Source organism: Dromiciops gliroides, chromosome 1, assembly GCF_019393635.1.
Source record: "Dromiciops gliroides isolate mDroGli1 chromosome 1, mDroGli1.pri, whole genome shotgun sequence".
Classification (NCBI taxonomy): domain Eukaryota; kingdom Metazoa; phylum Chordata; class Mammalia; order Microbiotheria; family Microbiotheriidae; genus Dromiciops; species Dromiciops gliroides.
The window spans coordinates 435,884,019-435,909,164 of NC_057861.1; the positions used below are offsets into that span (position 1 = coordinate 435,884,019).

Below are 25,146 nucleotides of genomic sequence, written 5' to 3' on the forward strand. Positions count from 1 at the left end.
CAATGTGCTTCAGCATACATTCTTTTAAATGATTATCAAAAATAAAAATGATCACCTGGCAGCCAACTTTCTATTAATAACTTCTCCAAGTTGAGTTAGACTGGTCCTTAAACAAAAGTTGTTGTTGTTCATCCTTCATTCTCAAAGAGGACCAATAACATCTAAACAAAAGACATGTGCACTGTTAGCTTAGGCTCAAAGCCCTTCATTTGAACCATAAGAAATAACGGAAGGAATGGATGCAGAGTTACCCCAGAACACTTGGATGAATTCATACAAAGCAAAGTAAACAGAGAACTATTTAGAGAATGACTATAAGACCATGAAGGAAAGCAATTTTGAAGACTTAAAAGAATCTGATCAACAGTGACCAACAACTCCAAAAGACAAATGATAAACCATGCTTGTTTCTCAAATGAGTAAGAGAGGTGATAAACTAGAAGTGCAGAATGAGACCTATTTTCGGATCTGGTTAATGTGTGGATTTATTTTGTTAGATTTTGCTTATTTGTTACAAGTTGTTGTTTAGTCATTTTTCAGCTGTGTCTGACTCTTTGTGACCCCATTTGGGGCTTTCTTGGCAGAAATACTGGGATGGTTTGCCATTTCCTCTCCAGTTCATTTTACAGGTGAGGAAACTGAGGCAAACAGGGTTAAGTAACTTGCCCAGGGTCACACAAATAGCGTCTGACACTTAATTTGAACTCAGGAAGGTGAGTCTTCCTCACCTCAGGCCCACCACTCAAACCACTTTGCCACCTAGATGCCCATTTTTTATGAAAGAAAACTTTTATTTCAAGGAGAGAGTACAAGGAGGGAATAGTGATGGCAAAAAAGGGGAAGACAAGAAAGAAAAGAGCATCAACAAAACTTTTTTTTAAATGGATAGTGGAAAACAGAAGGAAGTTCAAAGGGAGACAGAGACAAGTAGGATAGCTTTGGAACTACCATAGTGAATTTATTATATACTTTAAAAGATGTACCGGGGCAGTTAGGTGGAGCAGTAGATAGAGTACCAGCCCTGGAGTCAGGAGTACCTGAGTTCAAATCCGACCTCAGACATTTAACACTTACTAGCTGTGTGACCCTGGGCAAGTCACTTAACCCCAATTGCCTCACTAAAAAAAAAAAAAAAAAGATGTACCTAATTGAGATTTGTGGTTTCATATGTAATTCTCTTTTTCTGTCCTCAGTATATGAAAATGAATATTGTTGTTGCCACTTGTTACTGAAGAAAGAGGAGGAGGAGGAGGAAGAAGAGAAGAAGATGAAGATGATGATGGTGATGGTGATGATGATGATGATGGAGGAAGAGAAGGAGAAGGAGAAGAAGAAGGAGGAGGAGGAGGAGAAGAAGAAGAAAAAGGAGAAGAAGAAGAAGAATAGAAGAAGAAGAAAGAGAAGAAGAAGAAGAAGGAGAAGAAGGAGAAGAAGAAGGAGGAGGAGAAGGAGGAGGAGGAGGAGGAGGAGGAGAAAAAGGAGGAGAAGAAAAAGGAGAAGAAGAAGGAGGAGGAGGAGGAGGAGAAGAAGGAGAAGAAAAAGAAGAAAAGAAAACCAGAGTGGGGGTGGGGTGGAGCAAAACAGCTCTTTAAAAAAAAAAAAGAAAGAAAGAAAGAAAGACGTCTTTCCATTTAACTTGGTAGGACCTGACAAAACTTGAGCTTTCCTGGCCCAGTAATCAAGAAACCTGGGGCTCCTCAACACCACAGGAGGAGGACTTTACTTACTTTTCTTCTAATCTAATTCCTCTGTCAACAAACTGTTGATGTCTCTGAATAGCTACTGTTCCAGGGTGATTTGTTTGTTTTTTAATTTCCACACAAGTTAGAGGCAAAATCTATTTGCTCCGAGGACCTATTAATAAGCAAGATTAGCCAAGAGTAGGCAGTGCTTGAAGGGAATTAATCAGTTCTGGTTTTTAAAGGAAAAGAAGTGAAGCTCATGTTTACAAATCTTCTAAATTTGCCATAGACCCACTGGTTTCCAAGAACTGTACACAAAAGCTCCACTAATGTTACACTTAGGTTGCTTCAAAAGGCCATTTTCTGGTCAATAAACTATCTCATTAATGCCCTTCCTCAAGGGGCTCAGATTCTGAACCCAAACTACAGACAAAATAACATTATTTTTGAGAATATGAAAATAAAACCAGCAGTGCCATACCCAGTCATTTTAATGACCAGGGCAAGCTTCACAAAATGTATTCTAGAGCAAGGGCAGGTGGGTAGGAAATGAGCCTTCAAATGAACTTAAGAAAAATTCATTTGAATGTGGAGAGAAAGGTAGGGGCCAGAAAGACCCACGAGAAAATAGAAGAGCCATAAGAAAATAGAAATCCTTGATCATCACAATGCCACTGCTGCCAGCTAGAAAAGGTGGGGAAACTAGGTGAATTGGTAGCTTCCCATTTTAATGAATTCTTTCTACCTCAATTCTGAGCTCAGCTGCTGAAGGTGCATGCTCTAAATTTCTGGGGCAAACCCATGCCCCCTGCCCATCAATTTCCTATTTACCCTGAGAGGGAATTTCAAGTAGGAATTTGACTCTAGCTTCATTTTTTTTTCTTAAAGGTAGCATCGAATGGAGGACAGAAAGCCGGCCTCAAAGCCAGGAAGAGCTGGTTCCAAGTATCGTCTCTGACCCATGCTGGCTGTGTGGCCCTAAGTTACCCTCTCAATGTGAGAAATAATTCAAATAAAAAATTTTAGTGATGGTACTGACCTACACTGGAAGATGGAGTTTTCTCACCTGGGAGTTCCCTATAATGATAATATAACATTGCCCTTCCCTACCCCTCACCTTTTCTTACACAACAGTTGTCTTTTACACTTTCGTCTTTTCCAGGCAAATATGAATTTGCTTCACTGTTTCTGTGTGTAACTTAGTAACAAATAGCTGTGTCTTGTATTATGCCATTATAAATGGTTCAAGGTTGTTGTTTGGCCTTCCTTCCCGAAGAGGACCATGACATTGGGGTGATGTCATGACTTGCAGTGAATTGGATTTAAGTGAGGCAGGGCTGTGCAAAGTCATCAACCTCACTCTCACTCTCTCCACCAGAGCCATCTGGGTCCAGTGGCAAGATATATATCAGGATGACTGGAGATGGCCCTGAATGCTTTTTTTTAAGGCAATTGGGCTTAAGTGGCTTACCCAGGATCACACAGCTAGTAAGTATATGAGGTCACATTTGAACTCAGGTCCTATTGACTTCAAGCACAGTGCTTTATCCACTGTGCAACCTAGCTGCCCCCATTATAAATGACCAAAATAAACACAAGACAGTTAATAATAACTTACTATAAAAAGCACCATTATTTCTTTTTTTAAATTATAAAAGTATTTTATTATTTTCCAGTTACATGTAGAGATAGTTTTCAACATTTGTTTTTATAAGATTTCTAGTTTCAAATTTTTCTCCCTCCCTCCCTCCCCTCTCCCCAAGACAGCAAGTAATCTGATATAAGTTATCCATGTACAACCACATTAAACATATTTCTACATTAGTCTTGCTGCGAAAGAAGAATCAGAGCAAAAAGGAAAAACCTCAAAAAAGAAAAACAACAGCACCCAAAACAAAAGAAATAGAATGGTTCAATCTGCATCCATCTTCCACAGTTCTTTTTTTTTCTTTTCTGGATTTGGAGAGCCTTTTCCATTATAAGTCCTTTGGAACTTTTTTGTACCATTGCATTGCTGAGAAGAATCAAGTCTATCACAGTTGATGATACTTAAAAACACCATTATTTCTAGCAAACTTTTTTCCTTCTGTTTCTAATTTTGATAATGATTCCTCACATTCAAAGTGTTTTTTTCTCACAACCACATGACCAGGCAGGGAAGTAAGTGTCTTGGTTATGATTCTGTGTATTTCTATAGCCCTCAGACCTCCCAAAGGGTTTCCTGTCCATTGTCCCATTTGATCCTCACAAGTTTTTCAAGCAGAGCTGGAATTATTTTCTCCATTTTACAGATAAGGAAACTAGGACATGGACCACTTAGGTGACTTTCTCTGTCTCACAAAAAGTCCTGAAAACTCACTTGACATTTACTTAGTGGGTCTGCAGCCCCAGTCTCAAGTTTATTTTCGGCCTAAATATACAACCACTTTGACTTACAGATAAGGAAAAAGTTGCCTATTTGCAAAGCCTAGGCAAGCAGAGCCTTCCGTTAATCCTGTCTTCCCTCAATTTCATTTCCAGTTTCTTTTCCTCTAAGGAAGCCCCATGAATTCAGACCTCGATTCTGTGTTAGGTTAAGATTTATTTTTGTACTACTCCTCATAAAGAAAGAGCAATAGCTTCTGCAAAGCAAGCAGAGGGGAGTGGAGGTGGGAGAAAGAGGGAAGGTTTAAACTACTTAATAAAGCCTATTTTTACTTAAGATTTTTGGCTAGTGGCTTATATGATTATAAGATACTATTACTTATAAATTAATCTTCTTCTCCATTCCAAAAACCAGGAATGTAATTAGTTGTAGTTACGTATACAGATGGGTATGAGAGGAAAGTTTTGGGGGCCCTCTGAGCTCCTAGTCAGTCAGACAGTCAAGAAGCAACCATTAAATGTCTTCTATGGGGGCAGCTAGATGGGGCAGTAGATGAAGCACCAGCCCTGAATTCAGGAGGACCTGAGTTCAAATCTGACCGCTGACACTTACTAGCTGTGTGACCCTGGGCAAGTCACTTAACCTCAGTTTCCTCATCTGTAAAATAAGCTGGAAAAGGAAATGGCAGACCACTGCAGTATCTTTGCCAAGAAAACCCCAAAGGGAGTCGGTAATCTACTTAACAACAACAAATATGCCAGACATTGTGTTAGATAATAAGGAAAAAAGAAAGGCTAAAGACAGTCCCTACACCCAAGGAACTCACAGTCTAATAGGGGAGAACACATGAAGAATTGTGCACAAAAATATAGACAGGATGAATTGCGGAGTCACGGGGGTATCAGGAAAGGCTTTTTTTTATAGACAGTGGGACTTTAGTTGGGACTTGAAAGAAACCAGGACTCGAGGGTCACATAATAAAACATTTTTCTTCCTAAAAGCATTCCATTGTACATGTTGAACATTCCAGTAATTTCAAGAAATCTATTACATAGCTAGGGTCACAGGATCTAGAGCTGGAAGATCCCTCAAATCTAATACCACCCCCTCATTACCAGAAGATGCCGTGACACAGAGAATTGAAGTCATTTGCCAAAGTCACACACCTATTAAGTAGCTGAGACAGGATTTGAACCCTGGTCACCTAATTCCAAATCAGGCACTTTTCCCACTACCCCAAGAGGTGTCCTTCAGAGAATGAGATCCTTATTTGTAGCAATATAGGAAAGTTAAGGCCATCTGGGTAGGATTGCACTGTTGCATCCAATCATATTACAACGATTGCCACTCTCTCCCCCCAGTTTGGAAAATTACAGCTGGAAGTTAGATTTCACCTGGAGTTCTGTGGCTAATAAGCTAGCTGACATTTTGCTGGAGAGGTTACTCTCTCAGTAAAAGATTTCATGTATGAATGCACCAAGAAGGGGAAACCAGACAAAAAGGCCAGTTTTCTAAGTAGGTAGAATAGGATAGGCTCTGATATAATCTGACAGGCAGTGGGAAGTCTGACCCATTGACAAACATCTCTCCCAAAGCTCATCTTAGTGCTGCAAACTGGCTCTTCTGATAATTTCTCTCTGCATCTTAAAGGATTATTTTCCTTCTATTTTTCAAAATCCAGGATTTAATATTCAATCAAAAACCATGAACATTTATTAAATGTTTACTTTGCAATTACTCTATGAATATGATTTAAAAGGAAGTTGTGGGTTTTTTTAAATAATAAGTGGTGGGAGAGAAGCCTTCAAAACCCAAAGAAATGGATCTTTGACAACTTCTATCATTCAATTCCACGGGTAAGAGGAGCAAAGTGAATAATGATAAAAGAAAGAATGGGGGAGACTAGTTTTTAATTGACCAGATTGCTTTCTGAATCAGGATATTCTCTCTGAAAGTGCTTAGCAGATTATTTTTGGATAAATAATCTTATTAGAATAAAAAATCCTGAATCTTGAAGGGAACTTAGAACAGAAGAGCTTTAGAGCATGCCAGGCCACGGGCAACAAATGTAGTTGGGAAAATATTTAACAAAATAAATAAAAACATAATATAACATAGATAATATTATACCTTAAAACTAAGTCAAGGGGCAGCAAGGTGACACAGTGGATAGAGCACCGGCCCTGGATTCAGGAGGACCTGAGTTCAAATCCGGCCTCAGACACTTAACACTTACTAGCTGTGTGACCCTAGGCAAGTCACTCAACCCCAATTGCCTCACCAAAAAAATCCAAAAAAAACCTAAGTCAATATGCAGCCCATTGGGATGCTTATGTATTTACTAATTAGTGGTCCCAGCCTTTATTTGAATTTGACATCACTGCTTCAAAACAAGGGCTCCAACCTGGAGACCCCAAGAAGGCTGCAAGTATTCTGCATCTTCAAGGGAAATGAGCTTATGTGTACTTTTCACTTAATTAAACTGGTTTCATTTGGGGTTTTCTTGGCAAAGATACTGGAGTGGTTTGCCATTTCCTTCTCCAGTTCATTTTACAGATGAGGAAACTGAGTCAAACGGGGTAAGTGACTTGCCCAGAGTCATACAGCCAGATTTTAAATCAGGAAAATGAGTTTTCCTGACTCCAGTTCCAGCACTTTATCCACTGCACTACCTAGCGGTTCCTCTTAATTGTACGACTCCATAATTATGTGCTAAATTTTATATAGCAAACTTCTAAAAGTTTATAGGAAGAAAAAAATTATTAAAATCAAACAATGAAATGGTTGCTAAGCACTGTATAAATATTTCAAACCGTATGCTGAGTACTAAGTAACACTTCCACCATTCAATGGATCTATGATCTTATTGATGTGAGCACCTACTGGAAGAGAACAAATCACAGCTGATCCTTCCACACTACATCCTGGGCAGCTCTAGTCCATCACTACAAGAAGCCTCCACAATGAGTTGGGGGCATTCCACTAGATCTCTTAACATTATATGGGCACGGCAGAGCTAATATAGTAAAAATGACAATACTACCCAAATTAATTTGCTTATTCAGTGCCATACCAATCAGACTACCCAAAAATTATTTTATAGAGCTAGAAAAAATAATAACAAAATTCATCTGGAAAAACAAAAAACCAAGAATATCCAGGGAAATAATGAAAAAAATTCACAGGAAGGTGGGTTAGCAGTACCAAACCTGGAGCTTTACTATAAAGCGGCAGTCATCAGTGGAGGATCAATGGAATAGGCTAGGCACAGGAAATGCAGTAGCAAATGACACTAGTAATGTAGTGTTTCATAAACCCAAAGACTCCAGCTTCTGGGATAGGAACTTAGTATTTGACAAAAACTGCTGGGAAAACTGAAAGATAGTATGGCAGAAATTAGGCATAGACCAACATCTTACACCATATACTAAAATAAGGTCAAAATGGATACATGATTTTAGACATGAGGTGATACCATAGGTAAATTAGAAGAGAAAGGAATAGTCTACCTATCAGATCTTCGGAAAGGAAAACAGTTTATGACCAAACAAGAGATAGAGTATATTATAAAATGTAAAATGGATGATTTTGATTACATTAAATTAAAAAAATTTTGTACAAACAGAAACAATGCATCCAAAATTAGAAGGGAGGCAGAAAGCTGGGAAACAATTTTTATGGCCAGTATTTCTGATAAAGGCCTCATTTCTAAAATATATAGGGAACTAAATAAAATTTATAAGAATCCAAGTCATTCCCCAATTGAGAAATGGTCAAAGGATATGAATAGGCATTTTTCTGATGAAGAAACCAAAGCTATCTATTCCCATATGAAAAAATGCTCTAAATCTCTAATGGAGAGATGCAAATTAAAACAACTCTGAGGTACCACTTGACACCTATCAGATTGGCTAAAATTACAAAAAAGGAAAATAAACGTTGGAGAAGCTGTGGAAAAATTGGAACACTAATGCATTGTTGGTGGAGCTGTGAACTGATCCAACCATTCTGGAGAGCAATTTGGGATTATGCCCAAAGGGCGATAAAGCTGTGCATACCCTTTGACCCAGCAATACCACTTTTGGGTCTTTTGCCCAAAGAAATCATGGAAAGGGGAAAGGGACCCACATGTACAAAAATATTTATAGCTGCTCTTTACGTGGTAGCAAGAATTGGAAGTTGATGGGGTGCCCATCAATTGGGGAATGACTGGACAAGTTGTGGTATATGAATACAATGGAATACTATTGTGCTGTAAGAAATGATGAGCAGGAGGAGTTCAGAGAAACCTGGAGGGTCTTGTGTGGGCTGATGATGAGTGAGATGAGCAGAACCAGAAGAACATTATCATCAGCATTGAGTGTTGATCTACTGTGATGGACTATATTCTTCTCACCAATGCAATGGTACAGAAGAGTTCCAGGGAACTCATGATAGAAGAGGATCTCCAAATCCAGGAAAAAAAAAAAGAACTGTGGAGTAGATGCTGAATGAACCATACTATTTCTTTTGTTTTTGGTGCTGATGTTTTTCTATTTTGAGGATTTTCATCATTACTCTGATTTTTCTCTTATAACATGACTAATGCAGAAATATGTTTAATGTTATTATGTATAAATATGTATATTTATATATATGTATAAATAAAACCTATATCAGATTACCTGCTGTCTACAGGAGGGGGGAGGGAGGGAAGGGAGGGAGAAAAATCTGAAATTGGAAAGCTTTTATAAACAAAAGTTGAGAACTATCTTTACATGTAACGGGAAAAAAATAAAATACTTTATTAATGTTAAAAAAAACCCATTATATGGGCATCAATGGCACACACATTGTCCCTGTTATCCCTTGCTCTCCTTCATGATCAGCCACCTCCTTTTCTTGTTATATGTGCCCGTGATGATGTACTGTCCCATGCTTCACTATTGCCCTTTAAGTCACTTACGACTAATTTTTCAGATGCTGTGGCATTTCATGTCTTTAGACATATGACATCACCAGATAATGCTGTTATTTTAATGATGAAACTTGGTCCTAAAAAACACTTAATGAAATACATTTCCTTCCTCTCAGTATAGAGATAGGAGACTATAGGTACTATCAAATGTGTACTTTTTGTCAGTTTTGAAAAACTTTTTCTTTGTCACAAGGAAGGGTTCAGTAGGATGGGATGTACTGAAAAAGAATGTGATCCAAAAAAAAAAAAGACATTCATTCTTTTTTTAAGATAGAGTTTTGTTTCAGGGAAGTGCTTGGAGTAATTAAAAGCCCTTTGCATCTTCCCACTTCTAAATCAGTCTGATTTCTTCTTTTTAATCACTTCTAGGCCCAGTTTACTATCTATTTGCAGTATCTTTCATCTATGTACCCATAGACCACCTAGCTCATTGCACTATCCAACAACTTATCTTACTCTAGGTAATAGATAACCTTCATCCATATGGTTTTTTTAAGCAATTCTAGATTAGCACCATATCTCATTCACAAACATGATCACCGGGAGAACTTTAAAATCTCCAGAGAATCCATCTTCCCTTACAATTCTGCACTGAATAGTCTCCATGAAAATGCCAAACACCTTTGGTGAGTATATTCTCCCCTATTTTATGCCTTATAATCAGAGTTTTCTCTATTATTGTATCTGTCAAAGTCTTCTATGGTTTAAACTTACATGTGGGAGACACCTTCTTAGAAGGAGAACCTTCAAGGTGGCACTTTGTTTTCTCAAGTAAAATGCTTTTTTGTTAGTCAATAAACAATAGCCACAAAGGATTCTTGTGTTCTCCATACCCTTCGTGATTGCATGATTTGTACAGAATACTGTTTGTGAAAGTCTGTCTATTCCCTTTTCTTCATCAAGAACACTCTCTACACATGCTGAGTATTTCTATGAAGTTTTTATAGACATGGTAAAAAAAAAAGGCAAATAATTCAGCAGTATTAATGTTTTCTCTATCACCATTTCATGCAATAACATCTGTGATTTTTTCCAAGCATTTTGAATCCTCCCCTATCTCAGATATCTTTATAATTGATCCTCGATATACTCAAAATTGTATCACCACTAGTGAAGACTGACTTTGTACTTGGTTTCGTTCAGTATCTTTTCTCCTATTTGTTTTTTTTAACTGTCTTTTCTATTTATTCATGCAGCACATTAGAGATGGGGATATTAGAAGTCCAAATTTGGTGGCTCTGCTGTCAGTGATGATGGAAAGAGTTGGTTATGGAAATATTAAACAGACCTTTTAAATTTTTCATCTGTTTGTTGCCCACCATCCAATTTCATTTTTAAGTGTTCTCAAGATTATAAATTAACTGAATCTCTGGCCAAGATATCTATAAACATGTTTCCCCTCCATTGCTTTTCATTGTTTTATACCATAGTACTGCTCGTTTTATCATCGTCTTCCATAAGATTTTACAAACAAGTTAATAATACACTCATGTTGACTTTGGCTGCCATATCTTTCAAGGTTTTGGGGGCTGAGTATCTGGGTTCTTCATTATAGTGATTTTTTATTCCGGTTAAACTTGCTTAGGAAATGGTCATGGTGTCTATGTCTGTTCTTATATCCCCTTTGTTAAAATAGGTTGAGTTTTTTCAATTGCACACCATGCATTCTTCTCATTTTTATTAACCCTTTAAGCCTAGGAATTAATTCTATCATTAGTCTTATAGTTTAAGGGTCCACCTGTATATAGACATGTGATTTGAAAATAACTCTCACATTGCAAAATCAAGGTGTTTTCTGTATGCTAAAATATAATAAATTTTATTTTAGGACATTATTTGTTGTTTATTATATAGAGTAGTTCCAACCCTCTTCTCAAAGAAACTATGATATATAGGAGTGAAGTTTCTATGTATCCTCAGGCCTCTTTTGTTTCTCACTCCTGGACCATATTTCACGATATTTTCTCTGTCATCCATCCCATGCTCACTGTTGCATTTAAGTCACCAGATATTCAAGTAACACTAAATGTGTACTTAATTTAGAGGTTCTTATCAAGTTATTCATAGAATTTCTATTCCTCTTCATCCTCTGCAACAGATGTTGGCTCATATGCTGTAATTATCGTCATGGTGATATTTTCGCAAATGTTAATCCTAAACACTATAACACAAGATAACCAAATGTCCCACAGAGTGATGTCTCTAACATAGTAGGCCTCTACCAGTCACGGACGACCATGGATCAGCGCCTTGAAGAGCCACATACAATAAAACCAAGCCATTTATTTGCTTCTCCTTGAGCCATACTTCCATTTAGCCACAGCTTTCTTCTGTCTTCTGATTTTGTTTATAAGACTTTTTTTTTTTTTAGGCAATGGAGGGTAAGTGACTTGCCCACAGTCACACAGCTAGTAAGTGTCAAGTGCCTGAGGCTGGATTTGAACTCAGGTCCTCCTGAATCCAGGACCGGTGCTTTAACCACTGCACCATCTAGCTGCTCCTGTTTATAAGACTTTTGCATACTTTTGCATTGTCATACAGATATCAAATAATAATGATGAAGCCCTACGAACTAAACAAGCAGAAAATATGCATGGTTTTGACCCCAACAACCCTCATACATCTCACTGACCTAATCATAAATGCCTATCCAGGTAATCTTTTAATTTTTACACAAAGATTTTGATGCCTATTTCTAATAAAAGGTTCACTAAACAATGATTAGAATCTATTCTACTACTAGATTCTGCTGGTTTCTTAACCATGATAACAGCGGCTGTTTTTCATACTCCTTTGTATTACAAATAATTGGCACACCACCTTGTTGTATTGTTGTTCATTGGTTTCAGTTGTGTCAGACTCTTTGTAACTCCATTTTGAGTTTTCTTGGTAAAGATATTGGAGTTGTTTGCTATTTCCTTCTCCAGCTCATTTTTGCAGATAAGAAAACTGAGGCAAACAGGGTTAAGTGACTTACCCAGAGTCACACAGCTAGTAAGTGTCTGAGGCTGGATTTGAACTCGAAGATGAGTCTTCCTAACTCTAGACCCAGTCAGTGCCCTATCCACTACACCACCTAGTTGCCCTTACACATAGTAGGTGACAAATAAATATCTGAAAGGATGATTAGACATGTACATTTGTCATGAGCCCTAGTAAGTTAACAAATTCAGAACACTTGAAGCACCACTGATAAATCCACTAAGAAATGAAGAGCAAGGGTCTCAGAAATAACATCACACTCTTATTGACCTCAATGAGCCATGAACTAATCTATGATTTCATAGAAACTAAAATGTTTATTCAAATTCAAATCAGCAACTGAGAACACACTGGCTACTAGGATTCTGAGGAGGTAGGGGGAAGTTGGGGAGAGCAAATTGCATTTTAAGAAGAACCTTTGCAAGGTTAGATGAAAAGGTGTGTAAGAGCAGGAAATCAACAACATATTTGGAATTCTATGGGAACAAATTAACAGCTAGAAGAAAACATGCACCTGGCAGGAAAAAATCCTTCAAGGAAATTATTGAGACATGATACATTTCCTGTCATAGCAACACGAGCTAGTTCGTTCAACTAGTATCTCCAAAACTGTGAGTAGCTTTAAATATCCTAAGCTAAATGTTAGATTTTAAGACATAATAGAATATTTTAAAATACCTCATTGCACTCATTCAACTTATACCATGTCCAGCAACAAATGAGGTGGCATGAGACATAATTTCATTGCCTCTTGCTTATAATGCAAAACATGATATCAAGATCATATACAGGTAAATCCCACCTCAAATACTTTTAAAATGGGAGGACAAAAAAAAAGTGTTATGTGAAAAATTAGACATACACAGTTCCTGTAAAACTCCATAGGAACAAAAGGATGAATAATCAAATGATGTTCCAATGGGGATTCCCGGACCTTATGGCATTTTGTTTATACTGAAATAACAGTGTTAGCATGAAGTGATTTTTGTTGGGGCAACCTCACATGAGATACATCTCTATGACAACTTGTCTTTTCCATCCTATTTTTAGTTCAAACTTATCCATCTTTGTATTACCAGCAGTACTTTGAACGTAGTAGGTGGTCAATACATATCAGAATAAATATATTTATACATTTATGATATCTGTATACATATTTCCACATATAAAGACATGTGTGTACACATGTATGTATAAGCATGTGCATATACATACACATTGTGTATTTGCCACAAATCCTAGTTAGTCCAGAAGAACACTGTAGGCATCATTGAGAAATCCACTGACAAGTGAATAGCAGGAGTCCTTCAGAATCATGAATCATAAACCTAGAGCTGACAGAATGCTGAAGAGTTGTCTGTCCTTCCCTCCAAGACATAACCAGGTTAAGGTTTCCATTGTCAAGTAAAGCAGAAAATGAAAACTATACTAAACCACTGTCAGAATTATGTGGAAAATTGCTTCAATTTCCAATTGGCAGTGAAAATTACCACAGTAGAGTTCATTCAACTTCACTTTTGTCCTAACAAAATCAGGACATGAGGCTATTATGAATCAACTGGCAACTGGAATAAAAATCTTTTCTATTTGAAAATATCCAGGTTCCAGGAGGCTATGATAATATTACCAATGTTTGTCTATTGATTTTTTAAACCTGAGTTTGCAAGGTGAGCTGTATTTTTTTAATACCAAATGCAGGAAAGAAATATAACATTTTAAATCAAGGGTAAACAGAGTAAATTTGATTTACTTAAATCAAGTAAAACAATTTGCCTTTGTTTGAGGCAAAGACTCATACAGGTCACCTCAAATCACATGTGTGAAGAGAAACTAAATACACTATTCCAACGTTGTCCCTACTGTTTCTGAAACTGTTTTGTAGAGTGTAAAAATTGATAGAATGGGTGCATCTAGGTGGCATAATGGATAAAGCACTGGCCCTGGATTCAGGAGGACCTGAGTTCAAATCTGGCCTTAAACACTTGACACTTACTAACTGTGTGACCCTGGGCAAAAAAATTAATAGAATGTTATCACTAAGTATACACATATTAATTTACATAGAAAGCACATTAGGAGAAAACTAAACAAAACAGAGACATAATGAGAGGTTAAAAAACACTTGTTGAATGTAATTTAACAACAATAGCAACAGACCTTACAGTACTCTGATCCCAAGTATAGAAATATGAAGGAAGTACTTGGATTTACTTAGACAGTATGCAGTGCAGACTACTCCAGCCACTAAGCCATAGGGACTTTAAGCAAAGTTACCCCAAATTATCCAAGTAGGATAATTCCCTGAAGGCCTCCCCCACCAAAAATCTAACAGCATTATATACTATACTCCTCTCCCCTACATACACACATTCTACCTTTTGATCTAAAACTACCAAAATCACATGTAATAAAAATTCCTAAATTGATTTTTTAAACAACCTCAAAATGAAATCCTTATTTTAGCTTAAAATTCAACGTTTATCAAGGATGCTACATTCCAGGTTATATTCCTATCTCAGTACACAAGTAGTTGGGTGCATTCGCTTTCCTCTACTAAAATGAAATTAATACTAATTTCCATTATCTTGAAATGCAACTAAAAATGATTACTGAATTATTACCAGCTTCTACTTCAATGCCCATGAAATATGCAAAGAACAATAAAATTAACTGTCTAGCCACAGTGATCTTCAGGTACTTAGAATCCAATCCAATCCAATCCAACAAGCACTTAAGTACCTTTATTCAAGGGACTGAGGCTACAAAGACAAAATATGAGATAGTCTCTGACCTCAAGGAGTTTATATTTTATTAATAAAGTAACTGATGAAATTACCTTCTCCTTATAAAGATGAAACACTTAAAGACCATTAATTAGGACAGCTTCCTAAACAATTAGTCCATTATCAACCAACCATTTATTGTGTGCCTGCTATGGAGGGCACATGACAGGTCAAGTTTTCATGGGATGTAAAAGAAAAATATAAAAAAACAGTCCCTCCAAATTGGAAGATCAATGGCCTCTACCAGTAAATCTCTGAAGGGCATATAAAGAGAAACACAGCTTCAAAAGACAAGTTTTTTTAATTCATGTAAAAATAGACCAAAAAACCCCACTATTGTCTACCCCCAACAACAGCATGTTTTACTGGCAACAACACTTTAAGGACTTAATGCCCCCAAAAGGGTGATTGGCTGGCAAGTAGAATTTTCCTTTTTCCTTTCATTGATACTAAGGGGGACTAAAAAGCAGAGGGACAAAAAAAATCTCTCCCAAGTCCTAAGAAACAAAATTTATATCTGCAGGACCTTCTTTGGGGCCATCCTCCAATCTGAACTAGCAAGCTGGGTTTCCAGAGGGGTGACCGCTTCCTGAAGTTCTAGGGATAGCCCTGGGCATGGCTGACATTGTAGCATCTCAAGCCCTAACTGGTATACTTCCCCTTAACAGTCAGTAGTCTCAATCAAATTTTAGAAATAGCATAGGGAGAATGGTCATTCCAAAGTATGCAAAAAACCAAAAAACCAACCCTAAGGCACACTGTCCTATAAAAACGCAGAATCTGGGCTTAAGGAGGAAGAGCGGGCATGAACTGAGAAGTATCATGGTAATGAGGCATATATGTAGAAAATACTGTATTTCCTCAGAGAGTCCCCCATGAAGTTCATTGCTGTTTGGAGCATTTGTATTGATGACATTCTCTATATATTACACCCCATCTATTCTCATAGGCACTACTTCCTTGGTTGCTACTATTTCAAAACTATTAATTAATAAAAATACATTTCTGATCTTCTCCCCACATATGTGAGTGGCTGGAAAAATAGGTGACTTAGCTGGACAGGAGGAGGGGATTAACTTTAAGTGATATTTAATTTAGATGAGTTTTTTTTTTAATTTACTAGTGACATCTTATTGTTGTAGATGATAAAAGCTTATAAATATACTTCCATAAAACTGAAAAATCCAGATCCTGAGGAATTCTGCATAATTCTTTCCCCCCCCAAAAAAAACCCCCACAACAACACCTATATTTACATTTTAACCCAGAACTCCATGAACTTTCCCAGATCCAGTTTCCTGACCTTTCTGTTATGCTATGGTAAATTCCCTAAAAGGCATTCACTCAAAGAATAGTATAGAATTAAATGTCACAACATCTCTAAGGAGTTCTATGGATTTTCCCTTTCACATCTGGTAGGATGCTAACTATGTGCCCTTCTAGACCCAGAAGAGAGAAAAGCATTCTTCTCACCCAACCCCCACTGCCAATATTCTCTGGAGCAGCACACTTCCTCCTGGATATCCTCCACCATTCCTTGCAACCATGCTCTCAGAGAGAGGGAGGATTTTTTTAAAAATACTTATGAGAAAAGGACCAGCAAGTCAACCAACCAACCAACATTTATTGAGCACCTACTATGAGTTGGACATTGTGGAAAATACAAAGAGCAAGATAATCTCTACCTTCGGAGAATTTACAAACTAGCTGGGGAGATTTACAAAGCAAGAAAGAAGGGGCAAATGAGTAGTCTGAATTCTAAGTGATCTACTAATTCAAAAGAGAAAAATTCTCTTGCAGTTGGGACTATCAGGAAAAACTATCATGGAAGAGGTGTGACTGGAATTGGGTCTTAAAAATAGGATTTGGATGGGGGAGGGAGGGTAGAATCCTAGACAGGGAAAACAGTGAATGTGAAATCATAGAAGCAGGAAGGCACAAAGCATATTTAGCAAACAGTGAACAGACCAGTTTGGTTAGAACAAAGGGTGTGTGTAGAATATTGGGTAATGAACACTATCCTTGTGGCAGAAGTAGGATTATAAGGCGGGAATAACTGGAGCTGTCCATTTATGGTATATTTGAGAAAGAGAAGTGCCAGGGGCAGCTAGGTGGTACAGTGGATAGAGTGCAGGCCCTGGAGTCAGGAAAACCTGAGTTCAATTCCAGCCTCAGACACTTGACACTTACTAGCTCTGTGACCCTGGGCAAGTCACTTAACCCCAATTGCCTCACCAAAAAAGAAAGAAAGAAAGAAAGAAAGAAAGAAAGAAAGAAAGAAAGAAAGAAAGAAAGAAAGAAAGAAAGAAAGAAAGAAAGAAAGAAAGAAAGAGAAGTGTCAAATGGTTGGGGAGGGAGCATAATGTGGAGACTTGAAAATTGATTTAGGAGGTCCAGTTTGGTTTTTTTTAAGTGCATGAATTGTGTTATAGGCTAAATGAAAATAAGTGAAAACCCTACTACAACTGAGAACACTACCTTCTGAAATGCTAAGGTTTAAGGGAAGGGGTGGTACACAAGGAAAAATTGGGGAACACCTGAGTTGACAGACCCTCATGATCCTAGTAGTAAGACAGACATTATATACAAATATAATCTAAAAACAAAAGGTAGAAAATTGTCCCCAAGGGACTTTGTTAGTTAGCATCACCCAACCCAAACCACCTAATCTAATGAAAGTTTCCTCTTCTTCACTATTTACACTCAATCCTTTCTGAAGCTTCCTTGCCTACATATAAAATATTCTTGCTACAAAACTTCTAAGACAGGAACACTTAACCTCAAGTCCATGAATTTGATTTTATTACATATTTTGACAATTGTATTTCAGTGTGATTTATTTCCTTTGTAAGCATATGTTTTATTTTGTGCATTCTGAGAAGGGCTCTTCAGATCAAACTACCAAAGGAGCCTAATGCACACACCAAGGTAAAGAACCCTTCTCTAAGTAAACAAACTAGTTGTCATTTTTCCATTCTCCAATGTCTCTAAGCCTGGGAATCTCTCAGTTATTTGGAGGAAAGGTTAACCATTGCAGTGAGCACATATGGGATCCAAAGGCTTTCGTTTCTATGAAATCTCTTAGGATCAAGTCCATAGAAGTAATTCACCAACACTATTTTGAGCTCAGGGCTGACACTCAAGGGAAAACAAATTAATAGTATTTATTTGAATATTCAAACACCTGCTATTGGTTTTGTACTGACTGTAGCCTCTCTATCCTAGCAATATTAAAGCAATTCAATTTGCTGGCAGTATGAAGGCAGAGATGAAAGACTGAAATCCGAGGAGATGGGACCTGACCAGAAGAGATGTCAACAAATATTACCCTCTCCCTATTTCTGAAACACAGCATTTTCACTTCCTTCTGAAATCAGGAAAATCCACAGCTCTTAAATGAATGGGGAAATATAAAGAATTTGCTGCTTTAACCAAAAAAGGCATGTTTTTAAAAGATAGAATTGTCTTAGAGGCCAGACGAAGCACTGTTTACATATGGTATCTGTAGATTTCTTCTTAGAAGGCTGGTTCAGGACACCTTACTAGAACAAAGGGAAGCATCATTGGCAGTCTAAAGGAATGCCAGTCTGCATTAAAGACCATAATAATTCACATTTCCAAAGCACTTTAAAGTCTACAAAATGTTTTCCTCAAGAAAAGCTGATGAGGTAAGTAGTGCAAGTATAATTATCTCCATTCAAAGAGACTTGTCCATGATCATAGAGTGAGTAGGTCTCAAAGCCGTCGCTTACTCTGAGGGTCAAACCCTCTTTCCCCCAAACATATCACAGTAATAATAATATCCACTGAGGCAGTCTACCTCTAATATATAATCATCAAGAAATAAAACTGATGGTTTATTCTAATTTCTTATACTTATGAGGGAACTCTCAAAAACTATAGATAGTAGACCAGTGATTGATCTGCATTGGTAGAGGGAATTTACTGAAAGGGGTTCCCTAAACAGATCTCAACACACCCTTCAACATACATACACACAAAAGTGGAAGAGAAGAGAGGCATCATGGCCTTAGGGATAGAACCAGACTTGATTTCAAGAAGACCCAGTTTTCAGGCTCTGCTTCTGACATACACTGGCTATGTGACACTGTGCAAATCACTTATTCTCTCAGTGCTTTTATGTAACTTTCTAAGTACCTAAGGTGCTGGACAGCAATTGTCGAGGAGATTTCTTCATTGGAAGTTGTCCACATCAATTAGCTCACTGGTCCAGACCAAAAAGGAGGGTGCAATGGAGAATATAGTATGAATAGTCTGGAAAGAGTTCTGGCATCAAAGGACCCTGGTTCAAATCTTGCCTCTTATATCTACTACCCATGTGATCCTAGGGATATAATTTAACTTCACTGGGCCTCAGGTTTCTCATCTATAAAATAATGGAGTTGGACTAGATGGCCAATAGAGTCCCTCTCAGTTTTAAATCTATGATCCCTGGGGCAGCTAGGTGGCTCAGTGGATAAAGCACCAGCCCTGGATTCAGGAGGGCCTGAGTTCAAATTTGACCTCAGACACTTGACACTAACTGTGTGACCCTGGGCAAGTCACTTAACCCTCATTGCCCCCGCAAAAATAATCAAATAAATAAATAGATTGATGAATAAATAAATAAATAGATAAATAAATTGATGAGTGAATATTTAGATAAAGCTAAATAAATAAATCTATGATCCTATGAATATGAATGATATTCCTGTAAAAGTGAATACTTACAAAATTAACATTTGCTTATGACAAAAATAGCCAAAAGTCACATAGCCACCCAACTTTAACAAAATTTTTGGATTCCAAATATTAACTCTAATTCATTCATTCATTCTAAGAAAGTTTTAAACATTCCCTTTATAACAGTGAGATATTAAATATTATCTTGACCATCCCAAAGCAAAAAACGAAAGAATTGTCATATAGACACTAATATATGTCATATAGACATAAACACGCACCTGCACACTCACACTCACACTCACACTCACACAATTTTTTTTGTAGCTATCAAATTCCTAAATGGTTTCTCTGGCTTCCTTAAAGTCTCAGCTAAAATCCCACCCTCTGCAAGAAGCCTATCCCAGGTGACCTTAATGTTAGCATCTTCTCTCCATGATTATTTCCAATTTGCCATATAGATATGTGTATGTGCTGCTTGCACATAGCTGTTCACACATTGTCTCCCCATTAGACTGGGACTTTCTTGAGAGGAGGGACTATTCTTGCCTTTCTTTATAATGCAACTGGCAGAGTGACTGAGCACATAGTAAGCACTCAATAAATGCCTGCTGCCATGATTTATGCAGGAGTATGATGTGTATGTTGTAAATCACACCAAAAATAGTGAGAGATCCTGGAAAATCCAGAAGTGAAGAGATGCTTCTAAAATCCACTAGGGCAATGAAATTAAAGCAAAGAAAAGAGAGGATTTTGTTAGCAAAAGAAGCATGGTGGAGATGTTGGTGTAAATGATGTTTACAGCAGCAGCAGAACAATCCTGATTTGAATGTTTAAGTATAGTTTCTACTGCTAGACAACAACAGAGGAGCTAAAGGTTCTAAGGACTCAGCAAGAGGACAGAAGACAGCTGATTACTATAAAAGAACATATTCTCCAATAGAGCATCCAAATTACCCAATCGATATGAGAAAAACATCTTAAAAACCCAGCTTTGTCTAAGTAAGCAATCTGCAATTAGGTCCTCCAAAGAGGTGCAACATTTACACTTCAAGTTTAACATGGCAAAATTTCCTGAGCTTGGTCCTTTTCAAATGCTGTAACACTGTTTTTAATTTAGCATTCTCAATGGGAGCAGCCCAGCTGGACTCACCTCTTTCATAACAAAGTTGACTTGGAGTCACCAAAAAAAAAAAAGTTTTCTGGAGCTTTCTTTGCAATGCTGAAAGCAACACAAATACAACTGTAATTAGACAGTCCTTACAAAAACCAGGAGATCTGTCATATCTGATCAGTGAAATAAAGCATCATAATCAAAATTACTGTAAGCCTGGAAGCTTTGGAGTAACCAAAGCTGTGTATTGTCATCACTAACAGTGCCATGGTAGTGGAGGCTCTTGCAAAATTCCCAGCATAAATCTATTTCTAGGGCATAAACATTTGGCATAGATTAAAGTTGTAGCATAAGTCCTAATAAAGTAGCATTGTCATTGTCTCTTTCAAAAGAAAAAAAATCCACCTGCTTTATAGCCGTGTAAAGGGAGATGGCTTTAGAGTCCAAAGGAAGACCTAGGTTGAAATCCCACCTGCAAAAGTTACTAGCAGTAACTGTTGTGCAAGTCACTTAACCTCTTTTTTTTTTTTTACAGCGTCTTCACCTACAAAATAAGGTACAACTAGATGACCTTTGAGGTCTCCAGGTCTGAATCTATATTGCAATTATCTAGGTTCATGAATTCTGAATGACATATTTTTATTTTACACAGGACTTTTCAAAAACCACATGCATCTACCTTTCTTCATTTGAGCAGATTACATTCCTCCACTCCTTTCTCACCTGGCCTTCTGAAGAAAGACATAGATAATGGATTAAAGATAACATGGGAGTTCTGCTCAGTTCTGGTCATGCAAAGTTGTCTCTTACAAGGTGGTGCAGTGAATAGAGCTCATCCAGCCTGAAGTCAGGAAGACCTGAGTTCAAATTTGGCCTTAAACACTTCCTAGCTTCCTTACCAGGGGCAAGTGGCTTAACCCTGTTTGCTTCAGTTTCCTCGTTTATAAAATGAGCTGGAGAAGGAAATGGCAAACTGCTCTAGTATCTTTTCCAAGAAAAACCCAAATGGGGTCACAAAGAGTTGGACAAGACTAAAACAACTCAACAACAAAACACTATACAAGCTCAGGAACAATAGGTAAGAATCCAATTGATAAACCTGTTAAAAAGTTTCACATTGGTTCTACATTAAGAGGTTCAGGTACCCATCATCATTTACTTCTTTTTCTCTTTTACTACCTAAACTCTTCAAAGCACCAAGATTCGGAGTACAAGTCAAAGAAAACCCCTGTTATATATGCTATCCTAGGATGAATAGTGTATAGTTTTTATAAGAATGAAAAAACATGACAGAACGCCTTAAGAATTCCAGACCCTGTTCCTAGTTCTGCCATTAACTCACTTATGTCAGAAACTTAATAGATCTATGCCTCAGTTTCCTTATCCACCAAATTAAGGGCACGATGCCAGTTTAAAGCTTTCCTTGCCAGGAATCACTAAATAAATGAGCCCCGTAATAAGCACTTATGAATCCTACTGTTTAACATTAACTGAAATGTTGAGTTGGTTTAAACAATCCATTGATTTTACCAGTGTTAGGATTTTCTCTCCTCCTCACTTCTGGGAATTAATTCTGCCAGAGGTCAGGGAGAATGTAAACCTGTGTGCGTTCATAACACATATGCACATATAACTCCAAAACCCAAGCTTGTCTTTTAACTGGTATCATTTTTCCTGGAACTGTCCCTAGTGGCTCAAGCCACTGAATCTAGCAAGAATTAGCCTTTCACTTTCTTTGTGTTTGCTGTGAATGCTGCATTTCACTTACCGAATGCACTCAAAGTGAGTCTCCTGAAATGAATGCTCCGTATTGGAGGACCGTCTTAATTCTCAAGCTGGAATACAACCTGGAAACCTGGAAGAACAAGATAAAAGGGCATAAGCAAATATGGGCCTGCTGAGACACCCTCACCCAGAGAGCCATTCTTTCCCAGTGTCTTTCACCTATTTGAGATTTCCCCCCAATTGCTGAAGATCTTTGAAGACTTGCCTCTCTCTCTTAAGGGCAGGGACCTAGTGAGAGGGAGAAAATAAAGACGCTGAGACTGCGACTCTTCCCTCCGCCCCACCCCACTTGGGAGCCGGTAGCGGGGTGGACTAGGGAGCCAGATGGATTCTCGGCACGGAAATCCAATTGTTGGCTGTAAAACCCAGCGCCCGGTTTCCAGGACGCCCCGAGACCACTATTAGACCTACTGACAGGCCACTTGACAGCTGAGGGCTCCTCCTACTCCCCCTGTAACCTCAGCACAGGAACCCCGGCTCCCAAGAGTTGGGGGCGAGGGGGGCTGAGAGAGAAGAGGGAGACCCAAAAGTTTCTCCTTACCCAAAGGGCTAGAGGGGCTAGACGGCTGCACACCAGGTGTGTGGTTTCCCTAGCACACGAAAGAGGGCTTGGTCGGCCAGTTACCCACCCCAACCGCCCCATCCCATCCCATCCCCCATCGGAGAGCGAGTTGCAAGGCGAGAGGAGGCAAGAGCAGTGGCCGGCTCCCAGCGGAACAGAGCGGAGCCGCCTGCCCACCCCGAGCTCGCTCCCGCTCTGCAGCTGCTGCAGCCCAGTACACTTGTTGCTCTCCAGGGGAATTGGATCGGAGTGGGGGGCTGGAGGAAAAGCCAGAAAGGGGAGCGAGCCAATTTGCCTGTGTTTTGAACTTGCTCCTCGCCCACTTTCCTTCTCCCACTCCATCACCCCCCAGGAAACAACCGAGCCAATGGCCCCATGGCTGGAAACGCAGGTGAAGAAACTTTTTTCCAGCCCGAGAAACGGAGCAACTCTCTCAGCCCTCGTCAGGAACCAGGGGAGAGAGAGAGAGATGCTGCCCGAAAAGTCAGCACTCTACCTGTGAAGGGTCGGGGTCCCGCTCACTCCGTCCCTTTGTCCCTCCCTAAGCCCGCCGGGAGGGCGCCGGGGCCGGAGGCTGGGACGCGCTGGGGCCGCCCGGAGCAAACAGGCTCTCCCGGGAGCTGACAGCGCTCGGCGGCGGCTGGGGCATCAGAGGGAGGAGCCGAGAGCCCCGCAGCCCAGGCAGGCAGCGCCCGAGCCGCGCCGCCAGCTGCGCACGAAACTGGTGCCGCCCCCAGCCCCACACCCCCGTACCCCCCGCTCCCCCGGGCCCGGGATCCCCGAGAGACTCTCCCCACCTCCAGGACCGCGGCTCGCCAGCCGTGGCATCACATGGCCCGGCCCGGCCCGCCCTCGCTGGCTCGCTCCCTCCCGGCACCGGCTCCAAAATGAAACCTGAACCTGCCCCCAACGGATGGAGCTACCGAGCCACTGTTCCAGAGGCGACCGCTGGGGGAGGAGGGCGGACGCCTGCGGCCAAGCTCCCAGGCCTGCAGCCGAGGGGAGGAGAAGCCCCCGGCAGCTGGGGGCAGGGGGAGGGGTTCGGCTGCAGACCCGGAGGCCCGAACCCTCCCCCCACCCCCGGCGGGCAGGCAGACCCTAAAGACTGGCGCATCCCTTTCCTGGTGAAAGTTACTTCAGGTCTTAGGAAGTTAGGCGTGGGGAGGGGAGTGGGGGTGGGGGGTGTTTGGCCAGAAGCCGGGACTCCTGGCGTTGCGTGGCGCGAAGCCAAAGCACCTTCGCCCTTTAGACCCACATCTTTCACATCACTCCCCTTCCAAAATCAGGGTCATAGGGTCAGACAGAGCCGGACATGACCTTAGATGTCATCTCATCCAGTTTTTAGATGAGAAAACTGAGGTCCAGAAAGGTTGGTCACTTGTCCAAGGTCACACAGGTAAGCAAGTGACAGAACTGGGATTGGCATCCGAATTGTCTGACTCTGGTGTTCTTTTCACAGTCAATCCTAATCGAATATTTAGACACAATTTTACGCAAACAAAAAGTGGTGTTTGGATCCATTTACACCAACATCAACATTTAAACCATTTAAGTGAGGGTGTTGAAATTTTAATCCGCATATTAGGCCATGTAGATAATCTATTCCCTCCTGGTCTAGGTTTTCTCCCCTTTGCAATCTGAGTCTCTTCCTTTCACTTCTACACCGAAGTGGCTCTTTTAAGACAGTCATCAACAGGTAACTCGGATGAAAACTTTAAAACCTTGTTCTGGCTTACGGGTAGAATAATCTGGGGCTCAAAGTGTCAACCACAAGCCTAACTGCAGGAATCTCTCTTTAGGTCGGGTCTTCTCCATGACAAAAGAAGGGAGGCAATAATCCCACCATTTCTGCCATCACCTTTGTATGTGGTTACCTCTGTTCTCTTTTGTTTTATTATCAGAGACCTGTACTCTATTCGGTGCCCTTCCCAGAACTAGGCCAAGGGTGTGGCAACCATCAGAGCTGCCATCCGGCAGACAAGACAGATAGGGCCACGATTAATGCAGCTCCTTTCACCACCTGCTTCATCATTTTATTAACCCCCACTAACTTCTTTAGCCTATCCCATATATGTGGCAGGGAAAACTGCCAGGTGTTGTCAAGAGACAGGAAATGAAAGGGGGGAAGTCAAAAACTGTAACTACTCAGTTACATCAGGATTTGTAAAAGTACTACCTTCACAGTCCTATCAGGTAGATAATGCAAGTGTTAATGCCTCTATTTTTAGGGAGC

General features: G+C 39.6%; 1 protein-coding gene across 1 annotated transcript in view; it reads right to left on the reverse strand.

Moving 5' to 3' along the window:
- The window catches only part of ARHGEF28 (Rho guanine nucleotide exchange factor 28), a 392,384-nt gene extending 368,838 nt beyond the window's left edge, over positions 1-23,546 (reverse strand). Inside the window, exons 1-2 of the mRNA XM_043976410.1 lie at positions 23,410-23,546; positions 22,335-22,421 (exon numbers count right to left, since the gene is read on the reverse strand). The gene's annotated coding sequence lies outside the window, so the exon portion shown is untranslated. The remainder of the gene's footprint in view (positions 1-22,334; positions 22,422-23,409) is intronic.
- Positions 23,547-25,146: the final 1,600 nt, after the last annotated feature.